The sequence below is a fragment of the Paroedura picta genome, chromosome 1 (genome assembly GCF_049243985.1).
Source record: "Paroedura picta isolate Pp20150507F chromosome 1, Ppicta_v3.0, whole genome shotgun sequence".
Lineage (NCBI taxonomy): Eukaryota > Metazoa > Chordata > Lepidosauria > Squamata > Gekkonidae > Paroedura > Paroedura picta.
The window spans coordinates 57,521,595-57,536,130 of NC_135369.1; the positions used below are offsets into that span (position 1 = coordinate 57,521,595).

Genomic DNA, 14,536 nt, shown 5'->3' on the forward strand with positions numbered 1-14,536 from the left:
GGAAAGTACCACTCAGGCTATTGTTTCAAGGTTTAACAAATAAATAAATAGCCCAAAGGACTTTAATGTAAAAGGTCAGTAAGAAAAAAATTTTGTTTCTGCATATATATAAAACAGATGGGCAGGAGTAAGCTAAGGGATTCTTGAGAAAATGTTAAAGGGAAAAGACAGCACTGGGGTAGTGCTGCAAGAACCTTCTGATAAGCATCTGAAAGTATGGCAAATTACACACCGCATGCTGGTGACTCGGTCATGGGAAATTATGGCGCTACGTGATGTCTCATTTGTTGTGCTGAAAACAAATGTAAATAAATTACTGAAAGAACCTCATTTACATTTAGAAATTTATCCTAATGCATGACGTGACTACTGATTTTTTTTAGATGACACTTTGAGCAGAAGTGCCATTTTCTGAAAACCCAGATTATTACAACAATAGAGAGGACATGTTTTTTACATGTGCAGTCCAGATACTTCAGGCAGTTCTTCAGGGTGAATAAAAAAAGAACAAGGGAAGAAGATATGGAAATCTCAACATTGCAGGAACAAACAATGGATGGGGAAAAATCATGTAACATTTTTTTATAATTGTTTCAGAGCAAGAGGCAGAATTAGAGTACCATTTCCTAAATACATTCCAATGCTCCAGAGTTCAGTTTGGAAAGTTATTGTTTGTTCTTATCCTAAAACAATTTGTGAAGCCTGTATTCTTTAGCTCATTAAAGGACAACAAGAAAAACAATTATTATTTCAGTTCTATCCTTTCAAATAGCTCGGAATGGTTTACACTGGAGTGATCCTATTGAAGCATGAATAGGCTGAGGCCTGATTTACACTCTCCAACACATAGGGAGACCTCCCACTGCCTGCTGGGGCTGTCTGCTGCCACTCACCTGGTTGGTATGAGGAAATCACCCTCTCCCCGCCCCTCCAGGCCGCCAGCAGATCGGCCGCCGAAGCGGCCGATTAGCTTGCGGCCCGGCAAGCTTCTCTTCCTGCCCCCCCAGCAGCGAGAAGGTCACCAGGCCGTGAGCAAATCGGCCACCGAACCAGCCGATTAGCTTGCAGCCCAGCAAGCTTCTTGCTTTGGGAGGGAGGGAAGAGAAGCTTACCGGGCTGCAAGCTAATCGGCCGCTTCGGCAGCCGATTTGTTGGCGGCCTGGAGGGGCGGGGAGAGGGAGCCACGGCTGCCGCATGCCGGCGGTGCAAACACACACGCGCAGACTGCTGCGCATGCAAGTTTGCATCCAGCGGGAGTGCAAACACGCACGCGCAGCAGTTCTGCACATGCGGACATACGCAGTGCTGCCACACGTGCACGTTTGCACCCCCGCCGGGTGCAAATGTGCGTGCCGCAAGTCTGCACGTGCGCATTTGCGCTGGGGCTGCCGTGCGCGGCGCCCCGGGCCGCCCTCTCCCCTTACTTCGCAGCAGCAGGCCGCGGCAGCCAGAAGATTGCCGACCGCTGACCTTGTCATGAGTTAAAATAGTGAATATTTTCATGAGTGAAAATAAAATGTTTCTTATGTTCATTGTTGTGGCGTGTCTGTATCTTATTTTGAAGAGATGTTTAAACATTACCATAGCGATCAGAGAGCGTTAGGGCAGTGGTTGAGAGTAGAGGAGTAAACTACCCCCCCCCCACCGGGCCTCAGTAAAAGGCGTTGAGTGGTCCCCGGCGTTGAGTGGTCCCCGGTGATAAAAAGGTTGGGGACCACTGACCTAGAGGACAGAATGTCAAGAGGTTTGTTATCATTGCACTGAGCTGTACATACCAAAGTTCCCTCTTCTGAAACATAGTAGCCTCTTCTGCTTTGTGTCGGATTGGCCCAGCCATATATTCAATTAAAAAACAGTAAACAAGTCAGATGTTTCTCGATGCTTTCAGGCCACTGAATGGAATAAATTTAAAACTACAAAGAAAAGGATGTATTCCTATTAGTGTTGCTCACTGTGCTGTCCTAGCAACACTGCTGCACATTAAATGACCATACTTTGACAAGGGAGATCCTGGCTCATAGACAGAAAAATCATTGCCAAGCTTGCCCTGGATTCAATTTCTGGCCATTGGTCTATATTTGTATGTCACAAAGATTCTTCTACAAAGATAAGCCATGAAGAAAGGCTACAAGAAGTGTTTTCTAAATGGGGGACACTTGCAGTGTTGTTCATCCCTACACACTGTACTACCTTTATATAATCCAGACTAGGTCAGAAAGTTTTCTTTTTTTTTAAGGGAGAAATAAGCAGGCCATGAAATAATTATTTTTCATTGTGCCTTGCCAAACCTATCCAGCCAAAGGCTAAATTGAGCTGCTATTGTGATTATTTGAACTGTGGAGCCAAAAGTCCTCACTGCAAAGCATCCCAGCTGTCCTAAATTTTATGATGATGGCGAGTTTTCATGTTGGCCTGAGCCTTGCCAAAAGCATTCCACAAAAACAGGCAGAGCAAATGCTTGTTGTATCCTGTCCTATAATAATTATCAATCTAGACTTTTCTCTGAGAACTTGAAAGCTCAACAAATCACTATTGGAAAAAATTACAAAATCATCAGGATTTGCAGATTGCAAATTACAATGTATGGACAGCAAATTAATATTTTACTGTTTTGAAGTCCCACCTCCAAACCTCAAGGAATATTTCCAACCCAGGGATAGTCAAGTTCCAGGTGGTGCCTGGAGATTTCTTGGAATTACAGCTCATCTCCAGACTATAAATATCAGTTTTCTAGGCAGAAATGGCTGCTTTGGAGGGTGGACAGGGTTGTTGTACAAAAAATACCTCCTGCATAGCTTGCTGTGGAGATGAACCATGAGGCAAAATAACCCCTGCAACAGTATCTAGTTTCATCTGCACAACAACCTTCCATGGTACGCTTCCAATGGTGGAGAATGCTGGAGAAGAGACATGCATGGCTTGTCTGTGTCTTTCCTCCAGCAGCGAAGCCGGCCACAACAGTATTTTAAGTGAGAAGGGGCTTTTCTGTGGACTCCTTGTCAGCAAACCTTTAGACAGAAAGAGAAAGTGTGCCCCTTAAAAAAAAAAAAAAAAAGCACGCCCATGCCCACAGACTCCACTGTGCTGCTCTCGGAAAGACGTCTCTCATCTCAGTTAGGCTGTTAGAAGTTCCCTTCACAGCAGGCCTGAAGGGAAGGGGGGGGCTGCAGAATCCTGAGCAAGAGCAGCAATTGGCCCTGGGGGGGTATTCTACCAACAGGAGTCTTTGGAACCTTCAGCATTTTGTCAGGGTGTACAGTCACGATTTTGTGTGTGTATATGTGTATGTATGTGTGCATGTGTGTGTATGTATACAAACATTAATTAACTCCCACCCATTTCATGAAACCCTGTCTGAGAAAGCCTGAACTAGAGAAATGCCTCAAGTTTACAGAAAAATCTGAAATCTAAAACTAAAATAAAATTGGAAGCTTAACATTGTCCCTGCAAACAACAACAACAACAACAGAAGTAGTGCCTGTAGTTGTAAAGAAAATAATGAATTCTCTATGGACTTGCCAATATTACCAGTCTTCAAGCTTTGGTTTTTGTCCATAAAAGGCAGATGGAAGGCATGGCACTTTTCAGGGATGTTTTGGCCTTGGAGGGAATATTTATTTGTTTGTTTGTTTGTTTATTTATTTCTTAGATTTCTATATGAGCGCTCACCATAGCCTCGCGGCAGTTTACACATACAATTCTAAAACAATAAAACCTCAATAAAATCCCCATTAAAATAACAATCACATACTAACCAACTATGCAATGCCGAATACTTGTCAGGGACAGATAGCAACCAATGGGGGGATTTGATATCATCCAACTTGCTTGACTCACCCCAGCCTTGCTCCTGTTCAAAAGCAGCTATCCCACAAAAGCCAATGTGATGTAATGGTTACGGTGTCAAACTATGATCCTGGAGTCCAGGTTTAATTCCCCATTCAGTTGTGGAAGCTCACTGGGTGATTTTGGGCCAGTCACACATTCTCAGCCTAACCTACATAAATTAAGGAAATAAAGAATAAATACAGCTGTAAGATATGGGACATATAAATGGTAGACTTGTTGGTGGATAGAAAGTAGAGATGTAAAAATGAAAGGCTATGTAGGATTTCAGGGAAGGGGCAAATAAAATTGAGGTGTCTGTCCCAGAGAATTCCCCATTTGTCAATTCATATAACTCTCACCATGGTTCCATCTGCATATACTAAAATCTCTATCTCAGGCTTTATCAACCACAGTTTCATGAAAACCTGGGGTTTCTTGACAGTCCTGGAAGGGTTTTCCAAATGGGTGGGAATTAATTTTTATGTATCTTTTAAAAATTGTTGAACATTTATTGGGTGATAGGACCATATATTTTCGTGTTGAGCCACACCCTCCATCCCTAAATGGCCAATGATGGGCCCAGAGGTGGTGGGAAGAGGGGGAGCCCCAAGTGGGCATGTACACAGCCGTGCTTCCCAACCATGTTCTGCAATGATCACAGTACTTCTGGGGATTCTCAAAGCCTGAAGAATGTTTCAAGGGTTTCTCAGAGGTAAAAATATTGAGAAAGACTGTTCTACATGAATGGGACTGAAAAGAACAATTGGGGCAGGGATAATCCCCCCCCCCCATAGTGAAGTGTTGTTGCATAGAAGCCTGGAATATAAAAGGAAACACTGTCTTAGAAAACTGTGCTAAGTGGAAGTAATGGCAGCTGATGAAAGAGGAGGGAAACCTGTATGAGCAGGGAAAGACGGCAAGCAAAGACCAGAAGTAGGAAGAGTGGATTTGGATTGCTTGTGCAGCTGTCACTGTGGCCCAGCAGAAATGAAGCTCAATGGACAAAAAGGCAGCTGCAGTCCCTGCCAAGGAGAGAAGCAGACATGTGGCTGTGGTGAGAGAAAAGAAGGCAATGGGATCTGCTGCAGTATGTTTTGTTTGTCCTGTACATGTGCCTAAGCAGGACTGGATAGAAGGGGAATAAGAAGCAACAGCTGGGAGAATGTGGTTTCTTTCCCTACTTGCTGTCCAGGCAGCAGAGAGACAAGGACCGTTTATGACTGGAAACTTCACTGCCCCAGCTCCAGTGTAGGAGCACAAATCGGGAGTGGATGAGGCACACCTGGCCAAATGCTCCCCCCTGTGGGTGCAGGAAGAAGTGGGGCAACCTACCACAACTAAAACTCCAGCCTGTAGCCCAGCATGAAACCTCCAGTGCATAAATGGTCAAGGTGAGCAAATGAGAGTGGACAGGAAGATGAGAGGAGGCAGTTACAGTTTCCTCATAGGCCTCTACTTGTTCTATTGTAATACCTTGCGATAGTGCCAGGATAATAAACTATGAGATGATTTTCACATTACCATTCTAAACTTGGAGTTATTCATTGTTGGCCCAATTTCAAATAAAGCAGTACAGGGATGGGGTTTTCATACCTCAAATTTATTTCCATTAATGAACCATAACTGAAGTGCTATAGTCACTTCAAACAGTAGCTCTCCCCCTCCCCCTCTTTTTCACTGCAAGATCTTCCTCTGAGGATTCCTTTTCCTTTTTGAACATTTTGAGTACAAAGGCACTAAACCAATATAGCACTTCAGTGTTACAGCAACACAACTGTGATGTCCTGACTCTACTCAATGGTGATGCCAAAGCACTGAAGTGCTAGAATGGTTTAGCACTATAGTACTTAACTTAGAATATTTTTAAAGTCTGCAGAAAATAACACAGCAAAAAGAGTAAGGGAGGAAGCAGCATTGTAGAAAGCACTGCAGTGATTCAGAAGTGCAGTGAAGGAGTAGAAAATGGAAGAAAGCAGTTTCTCACAAATGCCGTTCAACTTTTGACACTCCAGCTGGTACAGAATGCAGCTGCTAGGGTCCTCACTGGTACACCTTGGAAGGCCCATATCCAGCCGGTGGTTAGGCAGCTGGATTGGTTGCCAGTTCTGGCCCAAATTAAGTTCAGGGTTTTGGTTTTAACCTTTAAGGCCGTCTGGGGATTGGGCCCCACCTACCTGAGGGACTGCTGTGTCATTATGCCGCCCTGCAGAGCTCTTCCGTTATGAATCCCTGGCCCCAGAGAAATACACCTAGCCTCAACCCAGGCCATGGCCTTTTCAGCCCCAACCTGATGGAAAGAGCTCCCGGGAGAGCTGAGGGCCCTGACGGAACTATCATTGTTCCACAGGGCTTGTAAAACAAAGCTCTTCCACCAGGTTTTTGGTTGAAGCTGGGTTCTTAAGATTGCTGGACCCCGCTCAGGCTACACTAGATCATCAAGCAGACCCCATGATCATTGTATGTAGAGGGGAGAAGGGAATTTTACGATCTTGATGATTTCTTGGAGGTTGTATGAGCAGGTAAATAATTTCTGCTAGCACTCGGTTATTAGAATAGTCTATCTGAAATGACAGAGGGAAAAGTCCATTAGTAACGAAGCCTGAAATATTATTAACCAACTCATATGATGTTCAATATATTCCAGAGAGTATCACTCTTCCCTCTGGGAACTCAACGTATAAATGCATTTGTTTGGAGAGCCAGCTTGGTGTAGTGGTTAAGAGTGCGGACTTCTAATCTGGCGAGCTGGGTTTGAATCTGTGCTCCTCCACATGCAGCCAGCTGGGTGACCTTGGGCTCTTCACAGCCCTGATAGAGCTGTTCTGACCAAGCAGTAATATCAGGGCTCTCTCAGCCTCACCCACCTCACAGGGTGTCTGTTATGGGGAGAGGAAAGGCGATTGTAAGCCACTTTGAGACTCCTTTGGGTAGATAAAAGTGGCATATAAGAACCAACTCTTCTTCTTCTTATGCCACACCAGACAATCCAGTCAGCAGGGATTTTACTATTGGCTCAGGGAGGTCTTCTAACACTTTCACCTGAGAACCTTTAACTGAAAAAGCTGAAGAAAGAACCACCTGCTCACAAAGTTACTAGGCCATAGCCCTGGTCCATTAAAGTTATTTTACAGTTTTAATTTCAAATGGCAAAACACTATGAAATTTGTCTTATTACAAAAAATAATTGGCTGGCAGTGTCATCTCAGGCAGAGTTATGCTCCTCAAAGGCCACTAAATGTTCAGAGCTACACTGAGGTTCATGAGTTTAGTGTCCTAAGATCACTGTTGGGGCAGTCCACAAACACCTAGTTTCTTTAAATGAAACAAAGTCTTCTGGGCCAGATGAACCGCATCCAAGGGTACTAAAAGAACTTGCAGATGTCATCTCTGAACTTCTGTCCATTATTTTTGACACTTCTTGGAGAACAGGTGAGGTGCCAGATGATTGGAGGCAGACAAATGTTGTCCCCATCTTCAAGAAAGGGAAAAAGGAAGATCCAGGTAACTATCAACCTGTCAGCTTGACATATGTAGCTGCCAAAATTTTGGAACAAATCATCAAATAGTCAGTTCTTGAGCAGCTGGAACAGAGAGCTGTGATTTCTAAGACTCAGCATGTGTTTCGCAAGAACAAGTCATGTCAGACCAAACTTCTCTTTTTTCGAGAAAGTGACTACTTTGCTGGATCAGGGGAATGCCGTGGACATAGTTTATCTATTTATTATTTTCTGTTATTTTATTTCAATATTTTATTTCATTATTTTATTTCAATATAGCTTTTGATAAGGTTCCACGTGATATTCCTGCTGACAAGTTGGTAAAATGCGGTATGGATCCTAATTCTGTCAGGTGGATAGATAACTGGTTGACAGATCATACCCAAAGGGTACTTTGTTAATGGTTCAGCATCGTTTTGGAGAACTGTGACAAGTGGAGTGCCCCAGGGATCTGTCCTGAGTCCTGTGTTGTTCAACAAATTTATAAATGATTTGGATGAGGGTTTAGAGGGGATACTTATTAAATTTGCAGATGATACTAAAATGGGAGGGGTAGCAAACACAGCTGAAGACAGAATCAGAATATAGAATGATCTTGATAGGCTCAGGAAGTGAGCTAAACTGAATAAAATGAAGTTCAATAGGGACAATTGTAAAGGTCTGCATTTAGGTAGGAAAAACCAAATACACCAATATAGGATGTGGGAGACTTGTTGGCAGTAGCATGTGCGAAGAGGATTTAGGAGTCTTAGTAGACCATACATTGAACATGAGTCAGCAGTGTGACTCAGTGGCTAAAAAGGCAAATGGGATTTGGGGCTGCATCAAACGGAGTATCGTGTCCAGATCAAGGGAGGTGATGGTACTGCTTGACTCTGCTCTGGTTCGGCCTCACTTGGAGTACTGTGTTCAGTTTTGGACACTCCAGTTGAAGAGGGATGTAGACAAACTGGAGCGTGTCCAGAGGAGGGCAACAAAGATGGTGAGGGGTTTGGAGACCAAGACATATGAAGAAATGTTGGGGGAGCTTGGTCTGTTTAGCCTAGAGAGGAGACAACTGAGAGGGGATCTGATAATCATGTTCAAGTATTTAAAAGGCTGTCATCTCAAGGATGGAGCAGAGTTGTTCTCTCTTGCTCCAGAGGGATGGACTAGAACCAATGGGATGAAATTAATTCAAAATAAATTCTGTCTCAACATCCGGAAGAAGTTCCTGACAATTAGAGTGGTTTCTCAGTGGAACAGGCTTCCTTGGGAGGTGGTGGGTTCTCCATCTTTGGAAATTTTTAAACAGAGGCTGATTCTGTGAAGGCTTAAGGGGGTAGCAGGTTACAGTGGACGAGCAATTGGGTTGTGAGTGTTCTGCATGTGCAGGGGGTTGGACTAGATGATCCATGAGGTCCCTTCCAACTCTATGATTCTATGATTCTAGAAAGGTGTAATTTTGCTTACGATGATACTAGGGGTGACTAGCCTTATGTAGTGGAGATGAATAATAAATGTTTTGCTTTACAGTTAATCCCTGTCAATATCAGAAGCTATGAGCTTGAAGATATATCATTTTATCCAGGAAAAGATTATTAAATTCTTAACTTTTAAAGTCCACTTCGTAGCATTGCTGATCTACTAATGACAAATGCACATAGGTTTTTTTTTTAAACAAGTAACTACAATAGAACGATTTTTATGATATAGCTAAATTGATCACCTACCAGTTTGGATCACATTCTACACAACAGTCACAATGAAGAAGCTGATCCTACGCCAAGCTTTTAGGATCCATCTGAACAAACTCTGTAGTGTACATTTGTATGATTAGATTGCTTTCTCACAGCTGCCACTTCACCTCACCCATCTGACACCACCTCCTCCAACAGTTAAAAGGAAAACAAAGGTTTAAGGGTTATTATTAGATGATGTCTTAGTGTTGGTCGGCCCATGAACCTACTAGCTAATCTAAGAATCAGTTCCTGTGACCAGTTCTTTAATAGATGCTGTGGACTGTGCAGGCAAAACAAAAAAACCCCACAGGTAACACAAATGTATCCATGTATTAAATGTGTCAGCTATTAAAGGGATGGTTCCAACTCTGCAAAGTAAATTTACCTGGCAATCGCTATGTTAATGCTGAAGTTCACATGTGTAATTTTTATGATTCATTAATAGTTTTTCAGTGGCCAGCCACATTCATTTCCTGTATACTTACATAATCACTAACAGTGTTTCTTTCTCTAACCAGTGTTATTTTTTGTTACAATTTACTCCTCTTTTCTTGACGAAAGTGCAATATATCAAAAACGGAATGTATTAAACAACTAGGGGCAAAGCCCGTTGTATCCAAGAATACAACGGGCGCTAGAGTATGGCAGTGGGAAGAGGAAGGGGAAGAGTTGTCCAGTCTGTAAGGGCATGGGGTGAACGTGTGTGTTGTGTGGGAGGTTGTGGTGGCATGGTGGCAAATGAGGGCATGGGTGTGGAAATATGGGTGTCAAGAACCTGTGGTGCGGAATGTTCGTTGAGTATGGGAAAGGACTGACCTTTGGGAACAGAGGCATATTGATTAAAGATGAGCTTTCCAGAGCCATGTCCTCAGATATGTGAAGGGAAAATCAGACTGGAGACTCTTCTGAGGGGAAGATTACATGGCAACCAATTCCTCCCAGTTCTGCGTATTTTCCCTTCTTGTGTGAATTAGGCCACAGACACCGATATGTCCCCCTGCCCTAAGACACAAGGGGTAGTCACAGTACACAGGTGTCCACCCTGCTCCTTCTGTCTCCATTTTTCCACAGTTGATAAAATGTTATTTTCCCACATGCTTCTTTCATGCTCCTTAGAAGAACTGGATTTTTGTACCCTGTTGTTTATTACCAAAAGGAGTCTCAAAGCGGTTTACAAACACCTTTTCCCTTCATCTCCTCACAATAACTCCCAGCCAGAGCAGTATTTTAAGTGAGAAGGGGCTTTTCTGTGGCCTTCCTCTGAGCCAACTGTTTGGCAGAAGGGGAATGTCCCCCCCAAAAAAGGAATGTCCACACCCATGCCCTCAGACTCCCCTGTGTTGCTTTTGGAGCTCTCTCCCTCCCCCCAGTCAGGGGCTGTTAAAGGCTCCTTCCCAGCGGGCCTGAAGGGAGGGGGGAGGGAGCATACTCTCCAGCCTCCTGCCAGCTCTGTCAGGGTTCTGAGGCAATTTACAGTTGGACATGACAGTTAGGACAGCCTTGGGGCAAAAAGGGCTGGCACAGCCTGTCCAAGCTTCCATTCTCATCCCCCTTGGCAGCCCTAATGACCTCTTCTCCTGCAGTGGTCAGGGGCAGACTGGCAGCGATATCTCCAGATTGACCCTGGCTGGACTGGGTGGGCGAGCCCTGTCAGAACTTTGGCTTTGCGCCTTCTAATCGGTTGGCACTCTGGTCTGTCTCCTCACCCGGACTGGGCCCGCCCACTCTTCGCTCACTTAGGCCTTAGCCTTTTATGTTTATACAGTGACAGCTGTATAAAGATGAGTCCAGTTATAGTGGAGTTGCTCTAATAATCAAAGGGCTAGAAGAATTCCCTTGTCTCTGAAAGTTCCATTAGAGATAAGAGAATGCTTGGTCATATTAAACACAATTGCTTCCTTTCTACTGATGAACATAAGTTCACAGAATATTACCTTATAAATGCACACTGATTTTTTGTTATAAGAACATGTTTTTTTTTTGTAGCAGTCACAGTAAAACAAAAATTCTGATGGATCAATACCATAGCTAACAGGATTGCAATTTTGAATATATTTTTTCCAAATCAAGGGATATTTTGTTACAAATACAAAATATGAAAATGAATTAATTCCTCCTAATGTAGTGATCTCTGTCATTCCAGCTCACCAGGATCAATGCCCTCCTTTATTCTGCTAATGGTACAGGAAAATCCCTTTTTCATGTTGTTATGTGTGGACAGCACTGACCAATGGGAACTTCACCGGCCACAAAATATTACCTTCAGGATCTAATGTTGGCAACCAGTAGTTCTCTATGGCTTTCATTCTGTCTCAGAACCAACAAACCACATTTTAAGAATGTATTTACATTTAAAGCCTCCTCAAATACATTCCAAAATCCACTGATATACTATTAGGCAATAATAAAAGTGGCAAAGATTTAAGATATAGTTAGCTTCTAATTAAGCAGCCCATAAACCCTGCAATTTACAAAGAGATTTATCACTAAAGACAAAGAAGCTCAAGACCTTTTGGATCAACCCACTTTAACCAGTTTTCAATTGAACCAGGAGTTTTTTCTATTCTGTTAAGAGATGGGATGCCTCCACAATTTACGCACTATTAAGAGCTTATTTTGCTGAAATTGTACATTTGATGGCATAACACATACTGTTGTTCACTTGCTGCAGTCTGATTCAAAGTGCTATAAATATGTTTGCCCTTTCTGCTAAGCCTGCCTAAGGGATTAGCAAACCCCCCTCCCCACACACACATACAACAGTTCAGTTGAATATTAACGGCATTAACTTTGCAGAATGTAACATACTGTTATACTCAAACAGCCTACGGTGCAGTATGGATGACTTGCTTAATAAAAACATTTTCATGTTAAAATATTTTCCTATGGCTGGACAAAAAGCAATTGCTCTGTCAAAAGGGAATAACCTCCCTTGCTTACCATGCCCAGATATTTAAAAAGTCAATTAATGAGTGTAGCGACTTCATCTGTAAAAACTAATAAAAAAATGAACCATAACACTTATCTAAATGCATCCCTTTTTAAAAAAACGACAAATTCCAATGAGTTTCAAATAAATGTTTAAGTATTCCTTTCAAACTTTACAATATTGTGCATGTGTAACACATTCTTTTTTCTGTAAACATGGATTGGTAACATTCAAGTCTGATTTGAAACTAAATACTAAAAATCTGAGAATCGGCTCAGAACAGGCATTGTTGGTGACAATATGTTGGCCATGTAAATCTTTTTTATGATGGTTGAGGTAAATTTTGCACCCTTATCCAGGTCACACAGTCATTCCATTCTGCTGGCTGAGAAACCATACTGGATTCACATGTTTCGAGGAAGTGACAACAGCAGAATATATGAGCAGCTCTCACATCTTCTCATCATGTCCAGTGTAATGTCTGAAGGCAGAGATTATTCATCTGTTCAGTGGCAAGGAACATGATTGCTATGTGCTTGGAGCTTACTTTTCTCTCAAAAGGAAAAGGGAAGGAGCATGAATTCCTGCTTCACATGTTACTCAGGAAGAATGAACAGTCATTCACACTTTCTCTCAGCTCTGTTTCTTACCAATTTTATGAGGGTATGCAAACTGTGGCATTAATTATTTTATTTGTCAAAGCAATGAAACACATTAGCCCTTTGGTCCACTTAACATTTGAAAGCTTTTGTTTTTATAAGGCTGAACACTTAATTGCTCATGTCATTTACAAAACAATTATATTGCCAAGGAACAAAGGCAAAGGATACATGCTGGCACTCTAAGGCAGGACTTAAAGTGCAGAAGAGATCTGAAATCACAGTATTAAACTAGAAATTATAAAGTTACACATAGGGAAAATGTTCTATTTGATCCAATAAATTTTAGGGATCAGGGCCCTGCCAGAGTTAAAGCAGCTCTGCAGGACCTGCAAAATGGAGCTCTTCCACCAAGCCTTCGGTCAAGGCAGATGAACCAACTCCACAGACCAGAGCCAGAGCCTCCCCCCCCCTGCCCAAGCTGAACCATGCAGATGAAGAACCAAACTCAGGTGCAGCTAGTAAGAGCACAGTTGTTGAGCATAAGGTCGCAGTGTCCTACTGTTAAATGTTGAATATTAAAGGTTCCACTATTATAAGTTATGTTGTTGTACATTAGAAACTGTTGTACATTCAAAATCATGTTTCTTGTATTGTATCTCTAACTTTACCCTGAGCTGAAATGAGAGGGTGATATATAATATAAATATAATAAAAAAGGTAAAGGTAAAGGTATCCCCTGTGCAAGCACCGAGTCATGTCTGACCCTTGGGGTGACGCCCTCTAGCGTTTTCATGGCAGACTCAATACGGGGTGGTTTGCCAGTGCCTTCCCCAGTCATTACCGTTTACCCCCCAGCAAGCTGGGTACTCATTTTACCGACCTCGGAAGGATGGAAGGCTGAGTCAACCTTGAGCCGGCTGCTGGGATTGAACTCCCAGCCTTATGGGCAAAGCTTTCAGACGGCTGCCTTACCACTCTGCGCCACAAGAGGCTCTAAATATATAAATATAAATATAATACAAAAATAATAAATCATGCCATATGAAAGGACAGCCAAAGTTACCAACAAGGTAGTTTTAGAGAGGAGCAAACCAACTATGTGATTAGAAGGCAAAATATTACGGCTAAAGCTCACTTACTTTGGACACATCATGCGATCAGACTCGCAAGACAAATCATTAATGCTCGGCATGGTCAGTGATAAAAGGAAGCGTGGTCGCCAGAGGATCTGCTGGGTCGACATGATCAAAGCAGATACAAGGATGACCATGAACCAACTAAAAGAAGCAGTCAGAGACAGGGGCACATGGCGAAGACTTCCCTATAGAATCGTCGAAAGTCGAACATGACTGAATGGATAACATCATCATATGAAAGTTGCCACCCACAGATCTGAGAGGCCTACTTTCTCCCACTGTTAATGACTCAACTGTATTCCTTAAATGCTGTTAACCTTTTTATTATTAACACCTTACTGAGTTTTAACAAAGGACAAACAATACAATATTACAGAAATCTTAGCTTCTGCAAAGCTACTGCTTTATGCAAATAACTGTCAGTGTAACAATGAAATTTCAACAGTGATATTCATCTAGCCATCTCTATGTGAAATACTGCACAGTATTTATCCCAATCTCACCAGAGCTTGGAAGCTAAACAAGGTTGGCTTTGGTCAATATTTTTATGGACAACCAACCAAGGAATACCAAGGACATGATGCACAGGCAGGCAATGACAAACCATCTCTGAATGTTGGTTGTCTTGAAGACCCCAGCAGAGGTTGCCATAATTCATTTGTCACTTCAAGTCAAAAACAAAAAAACTTGAAAGCTCACGGCTTGAATAAATCTTTGTTGGCCTTTGAAACTTGTATTTGATGGGGGGGGGGGGTAAGACAACCTGATATTTCCCCCAAAGGGTAATAGCAACTTCGCAGGGCTCTTTCAGGATTAATTCATT

At 42.6% G+C, this 14,536-nt stretch overlaps 1 protein-coding gene across 5 annotated transcripts in view; it reads right to left on the minus strand.

Annotated features, from left to right (window-relative positions):
- ESRRG (estrogen related receptor gamma) overlaps window positions 1–14,536 on the minus strand; it is a 619,420-nt gene that overhangs the window by 506,582 nt on the left and 98,302 nt on the right. The window contains exon 1 of one of the 5 annotated variants that reach the window (XM_077339375.1): window positions 3,838–3,986. The exons of the other annotated variants lie outside the window; for them this stretch is intronic. The gene's annotated coding sequence lies outside the window, so the exon portion shown is untranslated. Of the gene's footprint in view, window positions 1–3,837; window positions 3,987–14,536 lie in introns of those variants that run through there. 5 annotated transcript variants of the gene reach the window in all.